We start from the raw sequence: 19516 nt of genomic DNA, 5'->3' as shown, positions 1-19516 counted from the left end.
AGTGATTTCCATAGTGGCTGCACTAATTTACATTCTCACCAACTGTGCATGTTTGTTCCTCCCTCCCTCTCCTGCCAGCATTTGTTGTTCGTTTGGTTCCTTTTGATGGGGGGGCAGTATTGGGATTTGAGCTCAGGGCCCTCACTCTTGCTAGATTGGTACTCCATCACTTGAGCCACTCCACCAGTCCTGTTTTATGTTGGGTATTTTTAAGATAGGGTCTCTCAAAGTATTTGCCTAAGCTAGCTTTGAACCTGCAATCCTCCTGATTTCTGCCTCGTAAGTAACTAGGTGTGAGCCACAGGTGCCTGACTTCAGTGTAGTATTGATTTGCATTTCCTTTAAGGCTTAACGATGTTGAACATTTTTTTCATCTATTTGTTAGCCATTTGAACTACTCCGTGTGAGAATTGTTTGTTCAATTAGTTTGCCCATTCATTAATTGGATTATTTGTTTTTTCAGTATTTAATTTTTTGAACTCTTTATATATTCTGGATATCCATCCTTTATCCCATGAATAGCCTGCACAGATTTTTCTCCCATTCAGTGGGGTGTAGCTTGATTCTGGATATTGTTTCCATTAATGTGCAGAAGATTTTTAGTTTCTTGCAATACCATTTATCAATTCTTGCTCTTATATCTTGAGTAGTTAAAAGTCCTATTTAGAAAGCAATTGCCTATTCCTATATCTTCAAGTATCTTCCCTATATTTTCCTGTAATGGTCTTATAATTTCAGGTCTTACATAAAGAGTTTTCATTCATTTGGAATTGATCTTATACAGGGTGAGAGGTAGAGATCTGGTTTCATTCTTCTACATGTGGGTATCCTGTTTTCCTAGAACCATTCATTGAAGAGTTTATGTTTTCTGCAACATACGTTTTTGGCCCCTTCGTCAAAAATCAGACGGCTATAGCTGTGTGGGTTTATTTCTGGATCTTTGATTCTGTTTTTGTTTTAGTACCTTGTTTTTGTTACTGTGCCTCTGTAATGTAGTTTGAAGTCACTTATTGTGATATCTCTAGCATTGCTCTTTTTGCTCAGGGTTGCTTTGGCCATTCAGGGTCTTTTGTACTCCCATATGAAAGTTTGATTTTCCTCTTTCTTTGAAGAATGACATTGGGATTTTAAAGAGGATTGCATGATCTGTAGCTTGCTTTGTGCTGTATAGCCTTTTTCACCATATTAATTTGCCAATCAATACATATGGGAAGACTTTCTATCTTGTAATGTCAGTTATTTCCCTCTTTCAGGGTTTTATCATTTCAATTGTAAAGGTTTTTCACATCCTTAGTTAAGCTTATTTATTTATTTATTTATTTTGCCATAGTAAGGGTTGAACCCAGGGCCTGTTGCATGCTAGATCCCAGACCCTCCTCCTTAGTTAAGTTTATTTGTAGGGTTTTTTTTTTTTTTAAATATTTTGTGAGTAGGATATTTTCCCTAATTTCTTTCCCTGCTTGTTCACTATTAGTGTATAGTCAAGTTATTTTTGTTAATGTGGTAACTGGGGTTTGAACTCAGGGCCTCACACTTGCTAGGCAGGCACTCTGCTGCTTGAACCACTGGACCAGTCCTTTTTTTTGTTGAGTATTTTTGAAATGGGGGTCTCCCAAACTATTTGCCAGAGGCTGGCTTCAAACTGGGCAATCCTCCTGATCATTAAATACAGTTGTGAGCCACCAGTGCCCAGAGAGAGCAAAATTCTTGATTTTATCTCCTACTGCTAATGCATCAGTTATTTTTTTAACAGAATGAGAAAATAATTTCTGGTTTTTAGATTATGACTAAGTGGAAATTTAGTGGGAAATTTTGGTAGTACATAAAATTATAACAACTCTTTTTGGATGTGTATTTATTTTATAATTTGTCACCACTGGAGTGATCTAATTTTAGTTTTGTCCATCTAGGGTTAAAGAGCATATCAATATGATTTTTTCCTGCATTATTCTGATGCCTCTGGCATTAGGCACTTTGTTTTCTTTCCTTCCTTCCTTCCTTCCTTCTCTTTCTTTTCTTTTTATTTGGGATCTCACCATGTAGCCTTTGCTGGTCAGGAACTTGCTCTATATCCCAGGCTGGCCTTCAGTTCCTCATCCTCCAGGCTTATTCTCCTCAGTGTTGATGTTACACTCACATGTATGTTTATGGTCATTTGAAGATTTTAAAATGCCTTTTATATATGAGCATATTTTGTTGTTTAGATGGAGTGATGCAAAACATACCTTCTCAAGCCTGGACTAAGAAAGGAAGATTTATGTTCATGTGTGCAGTGCTATCCAATCATGGGTGTGCTTTCTTTGCCTACCTTGTTGCACATAGGATGGTAGGTAAGGCTGTAATTCAGCCCATTGTTTGGCTGATTCCACAGCCTATGTGGTGTGAGTTGCTTCAAGGTCCTTTTTATGTTGCTGACAATATTATTTTGATTTTGTAGCAAGAGCTATTATAACTTTTTTGTGGTTGTTATTTTGTTATTGATGGTGATGGTAGTGGTAATGGGAATTTTTGGCTATGTAGCCACTCTGTCAGCCCTTGACTATGTTTTAGGAGGCAGGGTCACAACCCAGGCTGACCTTGAAATCATAGTCTTCCTGCTCCCCAGTGATGGGCTTAAAGTACATGCCACAGCTAAATAGTTTGTGTTATATACTTTATAACTTTTTTTTTGTTTTATATACCTTGTTATTTTGCTTTTTTCTGGGGGGGGGTACTGGTGTTTGAACTCAGGGTCTTGGATTTCATAGGCCAGGTCTCTACCACTTGAGGTGCACATGTATTCAGTAGATAATAATGTTTTTTTTTTTGGTTGTATAATGGATTGAACCCAGACACTCATACTTCCTAGGCAAGCATCCTATCACTTGTGTTACAGTCTGGTTCATAAATTTTTTAACAGAATGAATAAAATCTGGCTAAGTGGATTATGGGTAAATTCAAATTTAGTAGGAAATTGTTACAGCATGTGAATTTGTTATCTGACTTCTTATGGACTTATGTTTGTTTATTGTGTCATTACAAACACTTAGAATGATCTAATTTGTATTTGTCACCTTGTGTTAAACATCATCCTTGTATCTTCCATTTACTGATTACCTCTGACACTGAACATTTTTCTTTTGTGGTCCTTCATGTTTTGTGAACTCTCCCTCCCTTACTCACTTGTTGACTCACTCTGTGATACATAAACACCATTGTATTAGGCATTTCAAATCCAACTGTTTGTAGTTAATATATGGGAAGATGATGAACTATTGTATATTTTGAGCATTATAAAAAAGTGGTGACTTTTTGTATATTAAATTCATGGTGTAATGTCTTAAATGTCAACATCAAGAAGAGTCACTGATTTAAAATTTGGTTTTTTCCCTGTGCAACCAGGGTGTTACCTTCTACGTGCTTCCATTTCTGTATGTGACCTACTTTTTAATGCTTGGTAATGGTATTTAACACACAATACTCCTTCAAGGCTTTTTTGTTTCCCACATCAAGATAAAGGTAATCAGAAACCTAGGAGCTCCTTCCTGTGGAGCTGGCAGGAGACTCAGACTACCCAAACCTCTGTCTCTGGGAGTCAATTCTTGCCTTAGATTTCCTGTTAATCTCAATGAAGCTTCCAGGCCAGCCTCCTTTCCCTGATCTCTCAAGATACCTGCCACCATCTCAAGATGCCTGCCCTGATCTCCCATTGCTCTCAGTAATGTGAGTAACACATAATCCTTTGCATGTCCTTTGGTTTTGTGTCATATCATCATAAGTGTCAGCATCAGAACTCTTTCTCTGCATATGACCATGGGAATTTGCAAATAGACGATTGTACATTGACCACATTTCGTGTTTGTCTTTTCTTACTCTGATTTGCTAACCTGCTCTCCTGCCTGATGGCCAGTGTGTGCTCTGACCTTGCCTTGCTGGGCGTGTGGGGATCTCGTGTTGTGATTGTTGTGTGGCTACCCAGTCTGTGAATTATGACCCAGACTGCCAAATTACAAAGGAAGCAAACGTAAAACTTTGAATGTTCTTTTCCAAACAAACCCTGTTTTTTCTTTAAATTATTCATCTTGAAGTATATTCACAAAAGAGGAAAACTTTTCAGTTCATGAGTATTAAAGCAAAAGTATTCTGAGTGCTTTCTTTGTTTTAGTATATTTTACAAATGCTGGTGTCTGAGTTGAAAGCCAAGTTGTTTATTCATCACTTGCAGTGGTCACTGTGTTGAGGCTTTTCCAAGGTTACTTTTCATTGCTGTAAAAGATAATGCATCTGTCTCCAGGTACCAATGTAAATATTCTCTGTGGACATTAGAGAAAAATGACTGTTAATTGATTTAAGGATCAAATTAAAGGAAATGGCAATGGAGGGTATCAATTGAGCCTCCATTCAGGTTTAAATTTTCTTGTGTGGTGGGATCTTCAATACTTAACATTTTATTTGACTTTACTCTACTAAGACCGTAGATATTTTTAAATACATGGTAAGTATGTAATTGTGAGTTGCAAATGTTTTGGTACTTTTTCATTCATGTATTCATTCGCTTGTACTCTGTACACTAATTCTTTTATGTGTGTAGTATACATACTTTTGTGTTTTACCTGACTTAACTTACATATATTTGAATTTCTCAGTTTATTATGGCTTTACTTCTTCTTTTTTTTTTTTTTGGCAATACTCGAGTTTGGATTCAGTGCTTCCCCTTTGCTAAGCATGCAGTCCCCTCACGCAAGCCATACTTCCAGCTCCTGCCTATTATACCTCTTACACCTTTTTACCTCATAAGGGAACTCTAGTCTAACATCCAAAAGGATATTGACTGTGGCTTTTCAAATTTTTCAAGTTTTGTCTTTCCTAATTAATTGCAGAATATATTTACTATAAGCCTTCCTCATTTGTGGAATTATTACACACAATTTTGACTGGGTGTTGTCAAAAAATAATTCATAAAAACACAAAAGAAATTTTAAATACAAAAAAATTCAAATTCTTCTGCTCATCGCACAGCTTTGTTGATGCAAAGAACCTCTCAGTCAGTCTTCAGTCATTCTCAAATGTTTAAATCATTGTATGTGATCTGATGAATGTTTCTCTGATTTCAGTTTTCTGAAAGTATTCCTTCCGAAAAGCCAATGGTGTTCCAAAAGCAAGGTTAAAGTATTGGTAATTCTCCCAAGCCAATAATGTGCTTAAATGATCAAGTGGAAATTTTAGATTTGTTGAAAGAGAGGTTGGTTGGCACTGTGGGAAAAATGAGTCAAGCATCTGAAGTGTTAAAGATAAAGCACATGAATTAAACTGTAATTTGTGGTAAGCTGTCTTTTTTGTGTGTGTGTGATACTGGGCTTTGAACTTAGGGCCTATAACTTGAGCCACTCCACCAGCTCTTTTTTGTGATTTTTTTTTTTTTTTTTTTTTTGAAATTAGGTTCTCTTGAACTATTTGCCTGTCTGGCTTTGAAATGTGATCCTCTGATCTCTGCCTCCTGAGTAGCTAGGATTACAGGTATAAGCCACTGGTGCCTGGCGATAAGCAGTCTTAATGTGTGCTACATTAGTTTTGTACAATAACTTAGTCTATTTCCTATGGTTTCAATTTATGGAAGCTCAGACTAACTGTACCTACAGTATAGTTAAGTTTGAGTATTCTACAGTTCTGACCTCTCTACATCCTGATCATTCCTGTGTTTTCCTCAAAGGGGGTATCCTTGAAACACATACCAAGGATGTACTGTATTGGCCATGGAATAGAGGGGAATACAGTGAATGTTTCCAATACATACCACTTAGTCCCTACCTTCTATAATAATAAATATTGTCAGTTCTACCATTTGGTACAATGCCTTCTTGTCTAGGAATCAGCTTTCTGCTTACATGAAGGCATATTGACAAGTCTGTTCCTTTCCCTGATCTATTTAAATTTTCTGATAATAGTATAGTATGGTGTACCTATAGTGTGGTTTCAAGGTCTTTTAGTACATTAGCCAAGCTGTCAGTTCTTGTTTCAAAGATTATAAATCTTAAATTTACTATAGCCACTAGATTTGGTGAAGTAGATTTTGTCAACTAGGTGTATGCATGTGTGTGTCTGTGTCTGTTTGTTTTGTGGGATTGGACTTTGAACTTATGGTCTCACACTTACTAGGCAGGTATCTACCACTTGAGCTATACCTCAAGCTCAACTAAGTGTGTGTTATTTTTAATTTTTTAAATTTTTAAATATTTTAGGAGTCTATGACCTTTGAGGATGTAGCTGTGACCTTTACCCTTGAAGGGTGGCATTTGTTGGATGGTTCCCAAAAGAAGCTCTACAGGGAAGTGACCTGGGAAACCTTCAAGAACCTGGCCTCTGTGGGTGAGCATGACATCATTGTCTTACTTAGTCAATTAGAGAACAACTGTTTGTTGCTCATCCATGCTGTCCTATGAGGTGAAATATAGAAAGGAAATATTTTGATGAATATACAAAGCATGCCCTTTATCTCTTGACTGTAGCCATAACCTAATAATATATAATTATTCATAATGATAGTTTTGGTTTTTATTTTAGGAAAAGGAGAAGAAGAGCAGGACACCTGAGAACAAGAACAAAAATCCTTGGAGAGATCTAAGGTAATTTGTGCTCACAAGAGAACATGATTTCCCCAGGAGATGTGGACTGACAAGGAGTATTTTTAAAAAGAAGATGATACAAATAAGCCCAGCCTCAAATTGATTTCACCTCAGAAAAGTTCCCCCAAAATTGCATATAGAGTTGCCATACTTTGAAAAATTGACATCTGAAATATTCCACAATTGGAGACATCTGAACACCAATATGATACACCAAGTGACTGTTTCTGGAAGCTTAATGGACACAAACTTCTGTGCACAGAATTACTTAAAATGTTGTATTAAATTACCTTTACACTTTGGGTATGATGTATATTTCAAACCAAAATGAATTTTGTGCTTCTGGAGTGGCTCTAGTGTAGTGCCCAGCAATGGTAAAGCCCTGAATTCAAAACCCAGCTCAGCTGTTCTCACACAACTGGTAAGTTAAGATACATTTTCTTACTGGACACTGGTGGTTCACGGCTGGAATCCTAGCTACTCAGGATGAAGAGATTAGGAGGCTTATGGTTCAAAGCCAGCCTGGGCAAATAGTTCACAAGACCCTATCTTGGAAAGAAAAAAAAAAATCACAAAAAGGGCTGATGGAGTAGCTCAAAGTATAGGCCCTGAGCTCAAACCCCAATACTGCAAAAAAGAAAAAATTTCTTTTTTTAGTCACATATAATAGTTGTCACATATATACTTTACAATATGTCCTAGATTTTACTCCCTCCCCCACTTCGTAGAACAATTTCAACAGGTTTTATTCTGCTGTTTTCATATATGAATACTGAATACATATGCCATATTCACCGTCATTTTCCCTTTCCTTATTCCTTCTCCACACTCTTTTTGGTTTTTTGGTGGAATTGGGGTTTGAATTCTAGCGCTTCATGCTTACAATGTAGGTACTCTACCACTTGAACCACACCTCCAGTCCTATCTTTTTTATTTAATATGAAGATACATACAAATATCCCATCATGATCACAGGAGATCAATTAATAATAATAGTTCACCATATTTTTTCTTTGCTCTCAAAAGTCATTATATGTTTTATCCCTCATGTAAATTGCTTATATGTGAAAACTTTGTTTATCATTTTTTCTTCACTCATGATAACAAAGATTCACCATCATGGCATATGTGTCCTCCTACCAACAACATGCCTTTTGTCACATAAGATGTAATGAATTAATTAGAAATCTCTCCACACGCCATAAGGGACTGAGTGATTCATCACTAAGAGAAGTCTCCATAGAAGCTCTGACAAGACTGGCGTTAGTTCTATGTAGTGAGCTGGCTCCCTCTACTGGATGCACTGAAAGGTGCATGCAATTCTGTTTTGTTGATCTGATAGTCCTAACCTGGAAGGCTGGAACAGTGAGTGGAGAGACAATAAGCATTATTCCTGTTCTACAATTAATTCCTGTAAGTGCAATTAATGACCAGATGATCTTTTGCTTATTTTTAAATTTCATTTCTTTTTTTCTTTTTTTGCGGTACTGGGTTTGAATTCAGGGGCTCTCTCTTGCTAGGTAGGCACTCTACCACTTGAGCCACTCCACCAGCCCTCTTTTTATATTTTTTATTCAAAATGTTTTATAAGTTTTAGAGACACAGTTATCAGACATCTTTCTTTCATGTTGATCCATCCTAGTCATTTCAAAGCATCACCTTTTGTCAGAGGTGTGACATGACTTTTCAAAATATTTGGCCTAAGAAAAGTGGAGGGGATGAACCAATTCAGGATACAATACATTTCTCTCTCTTTTTTTTTTGGCAGTTCTGGGGTTTGAACTCAGGGCCTCAGGACATCATGCTTGCTAGGGAGATACTCTCCCATTTGAGCCACTCCAACAGTTTTTGTTTGTTTGTTTGTTTTTGTGATGGGCTTTTTTAAGATGGAGTCTCCCTAAATCTTTGCCCAGGGATAAGGAAGAATGATGGAGGGGTGAATGTAACTAAGGTACATTGTAAGTACTTTTGTAAATGTTACAATGTACCCCCAGTACAACAATAATATGATTTTTTAAATGTATGGGACTGAATCCCATCTCACGACTCTTTTTTGTCTGTTCGGCTTCTTTGGAAAACATTAAGGTTTTGTGTGTGGGGTGGGGGACTAAGGTGTGAACTCAAGGGCCTCACATTTGCGAGGCAGGTGATCCACCACTTGAGCCACACCACCAGCAACATTAAGGTATTTTGCAGAATGCATTGTACACCATTCCGTGTAAATACACATGCTCTTAAACTTCAGTCATGTTGTGTTGTCATAAGCCCATGGTAAGATTAAAAAAAACCCTGAGCATGCACTCAGTGTAACTTACCTATGGAACGTCTAATGTGAGCCCAGCTTTCTGTGAACATGCTGAAGTCTTGCACATTTTCTGAGTCTATTTTATTATGATATATTGAATGTATCATGCAGTTCATTGAATGCAGTATACAGTGTAATATCGGCTTTCATGCTCCCGAGCAGCACGTCCACTGTGCTGGAGCTCACTGCCGTTCCCAGCACCATCAGAGTATCACTGCATGTTGCTGCCCTGGCATGAGAGCAAACCTTGAAAATCAAAGACATTTCTCCGGGGCTGGAGATGTAGCTCAGTGGTAGAGTGCTTGCCTGGCATGCACGAGGCTCTAAGTTCAACTCCCAGCACCACCAAAAAACAAAACAAAACAAAAAAAACTAAACGAAGACATTTCTCCTGAGCACATTTCCCACCATCTAATATCAAAAATCATAAGACAGACCCTTACAAATCAGTGATCATCCTTATCTCAAAGTATTACTGAAAGTTATTCCTGGATGGGGTGGTGGACAAGGACACACTGCCAAGGACAAGGTTTGGTAGAGGACACTGCAGGGAAAGGAAGTTTGTAGAGCACCTGCCTACCAAACCAGAGGGTCGCACAAAAAAAAAAAAAAAAAAAGAGAGAGAGAGAGTGACTCTGAGTCACCATCCCCAGGGATTGGACAAGGATAAAATAGGAAGTGAGTATGTGTCCCAGCTGTGGGAGTTATCCGGGAAAAAAAGGAGCAAGCATCCATGAAGGCAAGAGAAGGGACAGATAGTCTTGGATATCGAAACAAACATGACAAGGAGCATGTCTGGAATTTGTTGGGGAACCCATTGAATCTTTAGATTACTATTGGTAACAGTCATTTGTCAGTTTATTTACATGAGAACCTTGATGTGAGTCCAGGTGAGTTTCTTCCTGTTGAATATTAAGGTGTGGAAGGAGGGAGATTTTACAGAGGAAGGAAGGTCAGCAAGGACATTGGTCTCCCAGTTAAACCTTTAGGTATCCCTGCCTCAGCATCAAGGAACAATGCACAGAGTTGCTCATTTTCCACATTGAATATACTTATCCTAGTGAATGTGGGTTTTCCTTGTGACTTGGATGCAGCAGGCTGCTTGTCTGAGATAGTTGAAATGTTTACTTTTTTCCCCTCTTGATTGTTTTGTGAATATTGCTACCATGTAAGTCCATTTTTCTCCATGCAGTGAATGCATTCCTGTGTTTCATATTTTTATTATTTTCTTGTCTACAATGGGTAGATTGGGAGATAAGGTGAAAATCCTTGGCCAGGAAGCCAAACGCCTCACCCAAGTTCCGCAAGTGTGACATCAGCTCCTCCATCCTGCCCTAGGCACCCCTCATTCTCTGAGGTTAAGTGTTGATCCATGGGATACTGAGTCTGCAATTCCTGAGCACATTTGTGAGCCCATTTCCAGGAATGGAGAGGTAGGAAGAGTCCATTCAGTACAAAGTCAGAAGGAAGTTCTGCTTATGCAATTATTCCCCATATTGGTTGCAGGGGTGGGGGGGAAGGTGTGGGGGGAACTGTGATTGGGGTCTTGTCTTTTTCCTCAGCTCAACCAGATAGGGATTCATCTCCCTGTCACTCAGGACCCAGGGGTGGGACTATGATCGCTAGCCAGTTGGGGACAAAGGAACAGGGTGATTCAGGCAGTCCAGACAGGGCAGCAGTTGGAGGAGGGCAGGTGGCATTCTATGCCTTTGGACCTTCCTTTCTTGGTCATTGGCCATGTCAGGATCCTGTCTTAGCTGCTGGGAGGTATGCCAAGTGCCTGTGCCTCCTTCACTATGTACCCTCCATTGATGACAGGAGTAGTGGTGAAGATTCCTGGCAAATCCACAGTCAAGAAGTGATGGATGTTGGTGGAAGGGCAGGGGTGTAAGGTGATTCGGCTGGGAAGTAGCTGTGCCTTGGCCCAGGTCTCCTGCCTCAGGTCCCAAACCTGAGCCCTGAGTCTGCTGCTAGCACTGCTCTTCTCTGGGAGTTCTAAAGCTCATGGGGGCAGGACTGGGCTGCCAGACATGAGTCCCAAAGTCTGACTCATCCCTACAGGTGATATGGACTCCATCCTGGATCCCAGTTGGGGCAGCTGGTTCCAGTAACTCCTACACTGTAGGCCTGAAGGAAAATGATGGCACAAGGGTCATGGGGCCACTTCCTACTTGAGTGTGGGGTTTGTACATGGGCGAAGTTTGTGGTCCATGGTTTCTCTTGTGCCTCCATTATGGGCAGGGAAAATATGATTGCCCTGACTTTTCTAAATATTTGGATCACAAATCTTTCCATCTGTCCATCTGTTGCTATCAGTTCTGTGATATTTTGTTTGTTTGTTTGTTTTTTTAATCTAACTGAGGTTTGAGCTTAGGGCTTTATGCTTTCAGTCCATTTTGCTCTGGTTATTTTGGAGATGGGAGTCTCTTGAACTATTTGCCCAAGCCGTCCTTGAACCTCAGTCTTACCAATTTTAGCCTCCTAAGTAGCTAGGATTACAGGTGTGGGTCACCAGCACCTGCTACAGTACTGGAGTTTGAATTCAAGGCCTCATGCTTGCAAGGCAGGTGCTCTGCCACTTGAGCCACTCCTCCAGCCCAAGAGGTAATAATACATTTTTCCACACACCGCGGTGACTGTGTGGTTCATCACTAACAGTCTGCTCAGATTCTCTGACAAGATTGGTGTTAGTTCTACCAAGGTGTCTCCCTCTACTGGATGCACACAATTCTGTTTTGGTAATCTAATAGTCTTAACCTGGAAGACTGGATGAAATAGTAGAGTGACAGGAAGCATTTTTCCTGACATACCAGTCAGTACTATTAATGAAGAGGGGATCTTTGTTTTCTTATTTCATTTTATTTTATTGACTCAAAATGTTTTCATTTACAAGTTAAGAGACCCAGTTACCAGATTTTTTTTTTTTTTTGGTGGTACTTGGGCTTGAACTCAGGGCCTCATGGTAGCTAGGCAGGTGCTCTTACACTTAAGCCACTCTACCAGCACTATTTAGTGATGAGTTATTTTCAAGATAGGGGCTTTCTAACTGTTTGTCTGGAGCTGACTTTGAACCACCATCCTCCTGATCTCTGTCTGCTGAGTAGCTAAAATTACAGGCATGAGCCATCAATGCCTGACCAGATGTCTTTCTTTCACCTTGATCCATCCCAGTCACTTAGAAACATCACCTGTTGTCAGAGGTGTGTGACATGACCCTTCAAAAGACTTGGCCAACTGAGAGAATGAAAATTCTTTCAGTCTTATGGACCTTTTTTGTCTGTATGACTTACTATGAAAACATTATTTTCTCCAATGCATTCTACTCCATTCTGTGTAAGTACAGATGCTCTTAAACTTCTGATCGTGTTGTGTTGCCATAAAGACACGGTGTGATGAAAGTATCCTAAGTTGAAAATGCACTGAATGTGACTTACCTACAGAGCATCAAAGGTGAGCCCAGCCTTCCACGAACATGCTGAAGTCTCGCACATTTTTCAGTCTATTTTATCATGATGTGTTGAATGCATCATGCAGTTCATTGAATGCAGTATACAGTGTAATGTCGGCTTTCATGCTCCCGAGCAGCACGTCCACTGTTCTGGAGCTCACTGCCGTTCCCAGCACCATCAGAGTATCACTGCATGTTGCTGCCCTGGCATGAGAGCAAACCTTGAAAGTCAAAGACATTTTCTCATTGGTGCTGGTGACTCATGCCTGTAATCCTAGCTCAGAAGGCAGAAGATTGAACCCTGATCAAACAAATGGTTCACAAGAACCTATATTGAAAAAAACCATCACGAAAAAAGGGCTGGTGGAGTGGCTCAAGTTGTAGGCCCTGAGTTCAATCCCCAGAATAAAAAAAAAAAAGAAAGACATTTTTCTCCTGAGCACATTTCCCACTATCTAACGTCAAAAAAATCATAAGACATACCATTATTAATGAGTGGTCATTCTTATCTCAATGTGTATAAATTAACTTCTAATGCTGAGTGTGGTTTTTCATGCTTGTAATTACAGCTAGTGGAGTGGTGGATCTCAGTTTGCAGGCTACATAGGCAAAAAGTTACAAAATCTCATCTCAAGAAAAAGCTGGGGAATAAAAAATGAAAGCTATAAGCAGAGAATGGGGTGCACAGTTGAAATACCAGATATGATGGTACAAAGGTTGAAGGATTATGGTCTTGAACTGATGCTAGCAAAAACCTGAAAGCCTATCCAAAAAATAAGGGAAAAAATTGTGGGTGGCATGGTTCAAGTGCTACAGTGCACATCTAGCAAACTTTACATCCTGAGTTGAAACCCCAGTACTGCCCAAATAAAAAATTAGTAAGTTTAAAATGCATTTTCTTAAATGTCTCTTCTAAGGGAAGCAACATGTGTAGGTGAATCGTTCAGAGTACAGCCTAGGAAGGGACAGAGACAGCATCACTCCTGCCTTATGCTTTTGTTGCCACAACAGTAAGCACAAAGGAAATCAATTCATGACCCCAAGCCAGCATTGCAGAAGATACTTAAAGGAATCATCCACACAGAAGAGGAAGCAAGATAGTCACAAACCCAAGAGTTCAGAAAAGAATAACTTTAATTGGAGGCAGGTGAATAAATGTGAATTAGGAAAGCAAAGTTATAATATGGATAGGTGAGAAAGAAGATAACAAACAGTACTGCCATTAACCAGGAAGGAACAACAAAGGACAGGGTTCACCAAATGCCTCTCAATAGTAACACAAAGGTAAATGGTCTTAATGCTTCACATACTGGCATGTCTTTGCTCACACTCTTTCCTCAACCAAAAATGCTGTTCCCAATTGCCTGGCAAACAACTTTGTTCTTCAAAATCATCCAGGTAAAATGACTAAAATTGTATGAACCTACTTCAGATTTATATCCTGTTCCTTCTACATTGTAACAGCATACATAGTGACTGACCTCTTTTATTCTCTCTCTGAGTCAACATGTGTGCCTCATTTTCCTTTGATATGGAAATACTCTGTATTGAGCATCAAATGACTAAGAACAAAATATTCTCTGCACTCAGCTTCTCATGGTTCAGGAAGCCATGCTGTATGGAGGATGCCCCAACATGCAAGTCCATGAAATCCACTTGAAGAATTTGGTCCTATGTTAGTGGGAAACCATGAATAGGTTTAAATCCATGCAGAAAGAAATCATATGGCATTTGATTATGTGAGCATATTCATGGAAATTTGGCTTATTTCTCATTTGGGGTTCTTCTGAATATCTCATGCAGGCCCTTGACAGATAAGGAACCATAGTATGGGGTCCTTTGTGTGTGTGTGTGTGTGTGTGTGTGTGTGTGTGTGTGTGTGTGTGTGCCTATTTGTGCCAACGTACTGATTTTAAGCATGAGGGAAAAAACCACTGATTTCTGATTCTAGACAGTTCTCCCTGTTTGCTGGGAAAAAACCACACTGCAGAGACAAGGTTTGGCATGAGGATACCAGGGAAGGGTGGAGAGTGGTGAGTTTTGATATCCTGGAAAGAAAGGGTGAATGATCAGGTTTGGGCCTGACTCCCAAGGTGGAGTGGATAGAGTTACATACTGAACAGAAGGAGTGTGGCCTGAAGTGCTTTCACACCCATATTTCTGCTACTAAATGCACTCCTGTTAGGTAGCAGTTAGGTATGAGTGATGAGTGAGGTAGGATAGATAAATGAAGGCACAGGAAAATTATGTTATTTTAATAAATATTAAAATTGCCAGACTCAGACATCACAACTAAAAAGTAAAATCTAAAAAGCCAGAGCAACTAGACACCTCCTCCGAAGAAAAAGTCTGTCTGCCTTCCAGGGCTATCTGCATCCTCCTTTCTCTCTTTGAAATGTCATCAAGGTCCTAGGCTCATTGGATGGGTGGAGGACCGAAGAGAATGAAAGGCATGTCTAGCAAATGGAAGTCCTAAAGCACAGCTTTTGACCTGTGCTTTGACTAGGACTGGGTGATACCTCCCTGGTTTAGCAGCCCTCTCAGCCACCCAGATCCATTATATTAGGCCATGTGTAGTACCCCAGCTCTCTGAAAGTGTAACACTAAGTGATGAGGGCCACCATTTTGAGTCCTTACTGTCATTTCCTGCACAGTGAGCACGTCTTGCTTGAATTCGTCTCCAGCTGGCACAAGAACTGAGGTATTTATAGGCATTAAACTTTCTGGTAACACTTCCTCTCCTACAATCACTTCTCCACCTACTTAGTCAACAAGTGGGTGTGAAATAGTTTCATTGTGTCCTGACACTTCCCGGAGTTAGTGTCAGAACAGGTGACTGCACAGGTTTTAGAGCTCTGTCCCCCCAAGACAGAGTCAGATGTCTGTCACAAGATTTGGGTCTCCAGGGCACCCCTCCTTCTGCCCAACTGGACTATAATGTCACAGTCTCACAACTGTTCCCTGATGTTATGTTGGGTAATTTGCTATAATTTCTCACAGGATTCAAGAATACACTTTACTTTTACCTAGTATGGAGGTAGGTTATATTAGGGAAAGATTGGGACTCATAGAAAAAAATATTATATCTTAGATTAACCATGCTTTGGCTAAGGAACCATCCTCACCTGGCTGGGAACCACCCATGCCCCTACCCACTCATTGATTATTAGGTGAGAATCACCTGGTCCTTCCCTTCCCATAGGTTATCATAGGTTTTTAAAAACACCCTAAAATTTTATGCAGCCATAAAGAAGAACGAAATTTATAATTTGCTGGTAAATAGATGGAATTGGAGAACATCATTCTGAGTGAGGTTAGCCTGGCCCAAAAGACCAAAAATCGTATGTTCTCCCTCATATGCGGACATTAGATCAAGGACAAACACAACAAGGGGATTGGATTTTGATCACATGATAAAATCGAGAGCATACAAGGGAGATATGAGGATAGGTAAGACACCTAAAAAAATAGATAGCATTTGTTGCCCTCAATGCAGAGAAACTAAAGCAGATACCTTAAAAGCAACTGAGACCAATAGGAGAAGGGGACCAGGAACTAGAGAAAAGGTTAGATAAAAAAGAATTAACCTAGAAGGTAACAAACATGCACAGAAAATTAATGTGAGTCAACTCCCTGTATAGCTATCCTTATCTCAACTAACAAAAACCCTTGTTCCTTCCTATTATTGCTTATACTCTCTCTTCAACAAAATTAGAGATAAGGGCAAAATAGTTTCTGCCGGGTATTGAGGGGAAGCGGGGGAGAGGGACGGGGCGGAGTGGGTGGTAATGGAGGGGGTGGGGGGAGGGGGGAGAAATGAACCAAGCATTGTATGCACATATGAATAATAAAAAAAAAAAACCCCTAAGAGCAGAAACATGCCCTCTTGTCTTCTAGTTTCCAGCTGGGTCCTCCCATGGCTTCCCTTTGTATTTCTTTTCCCTAACATTATGATTATTTTTCTTTTTGGCATCACTGGGGTTTGAACTCAGGCCTCACACTTGCTAGGCAGACACTCCACTAGCCCTTAACTTTAATAAATTCCCTTTATACCCATGTGTCCTGCCATGAGTTCTTTCTGTAATTTTAGCTACTCAGGAGGCAGATCAGTAGGACTGTGGTTCAAAGACAATCCAGGCAAATAGTTGCTGAGATGCTATCTCAAAAAAAAAAAAAAAAAAACCATCACAAAAAAGGGCTGGTGGAGTGGCTCAAGGTAGGCCCTGTGTCCAAACCCCAGTGGTATTAAAAAAAGAACAGAAAAAGAACATGTCCTTGATAATCAAAATATCAGGATCTTTGCTGTAAGATGTTTGCAATGGTGATTTTCATCAAGGGGATAGGAGAAAGCCTTTGGAGGATTAATCCTAATCCAGATAAATATTGGAAAGACGATGGTATTTCTAGAATGAGTTAGTAATAAAAATGACTGCATGAGTCAATAGTGGTGGGATAGATTTTTGAGGGAGTGTGAACAGAATATGTAAATCCCAAGCACGGAGACCTTGGTGACAACAGTCTTATGTGGAGAAAGATCCCCAGAAGCTGAGGAAAACAGGGAACGTTCACCTTGGATTAGTTCAATTCCATACTAGTGTGTTCACGTGAAATGAATAGTTTTGCTGGCATCTTTCCATTTTGAAAGGAATACTTATTTGCCTGGGATTGGCTTCAAACCTGGATCCTCCTGATCTTTGCCTCCTAAGTAGGTCGGCATGGGCTACCAGTACCTGGCTTGTGTTGTCGATTTTTGAGATAGATTTTTTACTTTATTCCCTGGTTTGGCCTGGACAACGATCCTCCAACTTATACTTCCCCTTATAGCTGGGATGAGAGGCTACTGCCACTGTCCCCAGCTATTAGTTGACATGGGGTTTTGGAAACTTTTGCTTGGTGGACCCTTAACCTTGACCCTCCACATCTCTACCTCCCCAGTACCTAGGATTACAGACTTGAATCATCATGCCTGGTTCATAGTAGGTGTATTTTCATGCAGTGATGAGGATTTTACTCAGGACCTCACACATGCTAGGTAAGTGCTCTACCATTGAGCTACACTCCCAGCCTCATAGCAGAGTAACTCAAGTAGTAAGAGGGCTTGCCTAGCAGGCCATGAGGCCCTGAGTTCAAAACCTAGTGTTGCCAAAAAAGAATATATACATAAAAAATCACCACATAGTCAAAGGAATAATCCAAAGTTACTTCTGGTACATTTCCCTGATCTTATCTAGCTCTGTACTCAGGGGTGACCATAGGATAGATTTTTTTTTTTTGGACATTCAGTATAGCTTCATTATGAGCTTTACACTTAGAGTTTTTCTTGATTTTCCTTGTTTTGTATTTTGAATGAGTTAATATTCATAATCCATTAGCATAGTGCTGAAAAAAAATTTTTGGTGTGATTTCTTTGCCTCAGTCTGTTGTACATACGATGCTAGGTAAGGCTGTATGTAGTTCAGCCTGTTGATTGACTCAGTTCATTGCCTGTGGGGTGTGGGTTGTTTCAAGTTCCCTTTTTTATGTTGCTCACAATGTTATTTTGATTTTGTACCAAGAGCTACTATAACTGTTTTGTTTTGTTTGCAGTACTGAGGTTTGAACTAAGGGCCCACACCTTGAGTCACTCCACCAGCCCTTTTTTGTGATGGATTTTTTTTGAGATAGGATCTCTTCAACTATTTGCTCAGGCTGGCTTTAAACCTCAATCTTCCTGATCTCTGCCTCCTAAGTAGCTAAGATTATAGGCAAGGGATGGTGGAGTGGCTCAAGTGGTAAGAGTGCTGGACTAGCAAGCATGAGGCGAGTTCAAACTCCAGTGCTGCCAAAAAAAAAAAGAGCAAATTTGAATAAAAGAATAGGATTACAAGCAAGAGCCCCTGGTACCTGGCTTGTTATTTTGTTGTTGATGTTATTGGTGGTGGGGGTGGGGGTGGTAGTAGGTTCTTTTAGGTGGTACTAGGGTTTCAACTCAGGGCCTCAGGCACTTCCCCACTTGAGCCACTCTGCCAGATTATAACTTTGATTTTGAAGACAGGCTTTGGCTATGTTTCTGCTGGCTGCCCTTGAAATCACATCCTCCTGCTCTGTTTCCCAAGTGATGGGATTAAAGGTGTGCATCACCACATATACATTTGTTTGTTTATTTGTTTGCATTTGTGGTATTAGAGTTTGAACTCAGAGCTTTGTGTTTGATAGGCCAGGGCTCTACCACTTAAACCACACCCCCAGCTGATCATAATTCTTTTCTGGTGGCACTAGGATTTGAACTTGGGGTTTCAGGCTTACTAGGCAGATGCTCTACCACTTGAGCCACTCCACCAGCCCAATCATAACATACCTGGGGCTAAACGCCTGTAACCCTAGCTACTTGAGAGGCTGAGATCAGGAGAATCACAGATCCAGGCCAACCTGGGAAAGTATCCGAAAGACCTCATCTCCAAAATGAGCAGAGCAAAATAGACTATAACTGTGGCTCAAGTGGTAGAGCATCTGCTTTTCATGCACGAATCCTCAAATTCAAACTTCAGTTCCCCACCAAATTAATTCATTAGTTAATTCCACTCTTATCAAATGAATAAATAAGTAAATACAAAAATTTAACTTTTTTTTTTTTTTTTTTTGCAATACTGGGGTTTGAACTCAGGGTTTCATGCTTGCTAGGCAGGCGCACTACCACTTGAGCCACTCTGGTAGCAATACTTTTTTTTTTTTTTAAATGGTAGTGGGGTTTGAACTAAGGGCTTTGCACTTGCTAGGGAGACACTCCCTCATTTAAACTGTACCTTCAGCTCCTTCCTCTTACGCCTTTTTACCTTAGGAAGAAACTCTATTCTAACATCCACAAGACTATTGGCTACTAATTTTCAGTTTTCAAGTTTTGTCTATCCTCATCAATGTAGAATATGTTTACAAGAAGCCAGTGTTTTTTTTCCTCCCACCCCATGTCTCCCCATTCTCAATACAGACTAAGCACAGGGCCTGGGCTGAAGTGTACATGGGTAAGGTTTACTTTGTCTCCTCCTTCTATACAGTCAATGTAAGAACACAGCCTGTGGTAAGCACCAGAAGGCTAGCCATCCTTAACGGTGGATTTATTATACATAGTTTCAACTGAGTGCTGTAAAAAATTACAAAGACACAAAAGAAATTGCAAATACAAAA

The 19516-nt window shown here is 39.9% G+C and overlaps 1 protein-coding gene and 1 non-coding gene across 2 annotated transcripts in view; one reads left to right on the top strand and one right to left on the bottom strand.

Annotated features, from left to right (window-relative positions):
* The window catches only part of LOC141416675 (uncharacterized), a 35878-nt gene extending 26857 nt beyond the window's left edge, over positions 1-9021 (top strand). Inside the window, exons 3-4 of the transcript XR_012441293.1 lie at positions 6219-6345; positions 6541-9021. The gene's annotated coding sequence lies outside the window, so the exon portion shown is untranslated. The remainder of the gene's footprint in view (positions 1-6218; positions 6346-6540) is intronic.
* A 10273-nt stretch (positions 9022-19294) lies between these two features.
* LOC141417105 (small nucleolar RNA SNORA51) lies at positions 19295-19426 on the bottom strand. Its single transcript, XR_012441724.1, has one exon. It is a non-coding gene; the product is annotated as a small nucleolar RNA SNORA51 (small nucleolar RNA).
* Positions 19427-19516: the final 90 nt, after the last annotated feature.

Source organism: Castor canadensis, chromosome 14 (genome assembly GCF_047511655.1).
Source record: "Castor canadensis chromosome 14, mCasCan1.hap1v2, whole genome shotgun sequence".
NCBI classification, from domain to species: Eukaryota; Metazoa; Chordata; class Mammalia; order Rodentia; family Castoridae; genus Castor; species Castor canadensis.
This window is presented reverse-complemented; position numbering and strand designations above follow the sequence as displayed.